We start from the raw sequence: 2,500 nt of genomic DNA, 5'->3' as shown, positions 1-2,500 counted from the left end.
AACTGCTTGGAAGGCAGCTATGCTCACCACTATACCACCATCCCCAGAAAGTCATGGTTATTTGGTAGCCACAACTCGATAAATTTGTGAGATAACAATATTTCCAGCTGTTTTGTCTTGGTTGCTAAACAATGACAGTCTACCGTTGTTGGCAGGGTTTGAACCTGCGCGGGGAAACCCCAATGGATTTCAAGTCCATCGACTTAACCACTCGGCCACAACAACCTGACAAAGATTGTTATTTCAATAACTTTCAAGATAATGTAGCAACCAGAGTTTGAGAATTTAAATGAAAGTGTTGGGCTTAATATAAGTGCGATGGCTGGGAATCGAACCCAGGTCAACTGCTTGGAAGGCAGCTATGTAAATGAAAGTGTTGGGCTTAATATAACTGCGATGGCTGGGAATCGAACCCAGGTCAACTGCTTGGAAGGCAGCTATGCTCACCACTATACCACCATCGCCAGAAAGACATTGTTATTTGGCAGCCACAACACGATAAATTTGTGAAATAACAATATTTCCAGCTGATTTGTCTTGGTTGCTAAACAATGAGAATCTACAGTTTTTGGCAAAGTTTGAACAGGCGCGGGGAAAGCCCAATGGATTTCTAGTCCATCGCCTTAACCACTCGGCCACAACAACCTGCCAAATATTGTTATTTCAATAACTTTCAAGGTAATGTAGCAACCAGAGTTTGAGATTGTAAATGAAAGTGTTGGGCTTAATATAACTGCGATGGCTGGGAATCGAACCCAGGTCAACTGCTTGGAAGGCAGCTATGCTCACCACTATACCACCATCGCCAGAAAGTCATTGTTATTTGGCAGCCACAACACGATAAATTTGGGAGATAACAATATTTCCAGCTGTTTTGTCTTGGTTGCTAAACAATGAGAGTCTACCGTTGTTGGCAGGGTTTAAACCTGCACAGGGAAACCCCAAAGGATTTCAAGTCTATTACCTTAACCACTCTGCCACAACAACCTGACAAATACTGTTATTTCAATAACTTTCAAGATAATGTAGCAACCAGAGTTTGAGATTGTAAATGAAAGTGTTGGTCTTAATATAAATGCGATGGCTGGGAATCGAACCCAGGTCAACTGCTTCGAAGGCAGCTATGCTCACCACTATACCACTATCGCCAGAAAGTCATTGTTATTTGGCAGCCACAACACGATAAATTTGTGAAATTTATTTACAGCTGTTTTCTCTTGGTTGCTAAACAATGAGAGTCTACCGTTGTTGGCAGGGTTTGAACCTGCGCGGGGAAACCCCACTGGATTTCAAGTCCATCGCCTTAACCACTCGGCCACAACAAACTGACAAAGATTGTTATTTCAATAACTTTCAAGATAATGTAGCAACCAGAGTTTGAGAATTTAAATGAAAGTGTTGTGCTTAATATAAGTGCGATGGCTGGGAATCGAACCCAGGTCAACTGCTTGGAAGGCAGCTATGTAAATGAAAGTGTTGGGCTTAATATAACTGCGATGGCTGGGAATCGAACCCAGGTCAACTGCTTGGAAGGCAGCTATGCTCACCACTATACCACCATCGCCAGAAAGACATTGTTATTTGGCAGCCACAACACGATAAATTTGTGAAATAACAATATTTCCAGCTGTTTTGTCTTGGTTGCTAAACAATGAGAGCCTACCGTTGTTGGCAGGGTTTAAACCTGCACAGGGAAACCCCAAAGGATTTCAAGTCCATTACCTTAACCACTCTGCCACAACAACCTGACAAATACTGTTATTTCAATAACTTTCAAGATAATGTAGCAACCAGAGTTTGAGATTGTAAATGAAAGTGTTGGTCTTAATATAAATGCGATGGCTGGGAATCAAACCCAGGTCAACTGCTTGGAAGGCAGCTATGCTCACCACTATACCACCATCGCCAGAAAGTCATTGTTATTTGGCAGCCACAACACGATAAATTTGTGAAATTTATTTACAGCTGTTTTCTCTTGGTTGCTAAACAATGAGAGTCTACCGTTGTTGGCAGGGTTTGAACCTGCGCGGGGAAACCCCATTGGATTTCAAGTCCATTACCTTAACCACTCTGCCACAACAACCTGACAAATACTGTTATTTCAATAACTTTCAAGATAATGTAGCAACCAGAGTTTGAGATTGTAAATGAAAGTGTTGGGCTTAATATAACTGCGATGGCTGGTAATCGAACCCAGGTCAACTGCTTGGAAGGCAGCTATGCTCCCCACTATACCACCATCGCCAGAAAGTCATTGTTATTTGGCAGCCACAACACGATAAATTTGTGAGATAAAACAATGTCTTGGTTGCTAAACAATGAGAGTCTACTGTTGTTGGCAGGGTTTAAACCTGCACAGGGAAACCCCAAAGGATTTCAAGTCCATCGCCTTAACCACTCGGCCACAACAACCTGACAAAGATTGTTATTTCAATAACTTTCAAGATAATGTAGCAACCAGAGTTTGAGAATTTAAATGAAAGTGTTGGGCTTAATATAA

The 2,500-nt window shown here is 41.8% G+C and overlaps 8 non-coding genes across 8 annotated transcripts; all 8 read right to left on the bottom strand.

The window, feature by feature from the left end:
- Positions 1-143: 143 nt before the first annotated feature.
- On the bottom strand, positions 144-225 carry trnas-uga (transfer RNA serine (anticodon UGA)). The gene has a single exon. It is a non-coding gene; the product is annotated as a tRNA-Ser (tRNA).
- Positions 226-392: 167 nt separating this feature from the next.
- trnag-ucc (transfer RNA glycine (anticodon UCC)) lies at positions 393-464 on the bottom strand. Its single transcript has one exon. It is a non-coding gene; the product is annotated as a tRNA-Gly (tRNA).
- A 270-nt stretch (positions 465-734) lies between these two features.
- trnag-ucc (transfer RNA glycine (anticodon UCC)) lies at positions 735-806 on the bottom strand. The gene has a single exon. It is a non-coding gene; the product is annotated as a tRNA-Gly (tRNA).
- Positions 807-1,076: 270 nt separating this feature from the next.
- trnar-ucg (transfer RNA arginine (anticodon UCG)) lies at positions 1,077-1,148 on the bottom strand. The gene has a single exon. It is a non-coding gene; the product is annotated as a tRNA-Arg (tRNA).
- A 95-nt stretch (positions 1,149-1,243) lies between these two features.
- On the bottom strand, positions 1,244-1,326 carry trnas-uga (transfer RNA serine (anticodon UGA)). Its single transcript has one exon. It is a non-coding gene; the product is annotated as a tRNA-Ser (tRNA).
- A 166-nt stretch (positions 1,327-1,492) lies between these two features.
- Positions 1,493-1,564, bottom strand: trnag-ucc (transfer RNA glycine (anticodon UCC)). Its single transcript has one exon. It is a non-coding gene; the product is annotated as a tRNA-Gly (tRNA).
- Positions 1,565-2,001: 437 nt separating this feature from the next.
- On the bottom strand, positions 2,002-2,083 carry trnas-uga (transfer RNA serine (anticodon UGA)). The gene has a single exon. It is a non-coding gene; the product is annotated as a tRNA-Ser (tRNA).
- A 247-nt stretch (positions 2,084-2,330) lies between these two features.
- Positions 2,331-2,412, bottom strand: trnas-uga (transfer RNA serine (anticodon UGA)). The gene has a single exon. It is a non-coding gene; the product is annotated as a tRNA-Ser (tRNA).
- Between the last annotated feature and the right edge of the window lie 88 nt (positions 2,413-2,500).

Source organism: Platichthys flesus, chromosome 18 (assembly GCF_949316205.1).
Source record: "Platichthys flesus chromosome 18, fPlaFle2.1, whole genome shotgun sequence".
NCBI lineage: Eukaryota > Metazoa > Chordata > Actinopteri > Pleuronectiformes > Pleuronectidae > Platichthys > Platichthys flesus.
Note: the sequence above shows the minus strand (reverse complement) of the source record. Positions and strands in the feature narration are given on the sequence as shown.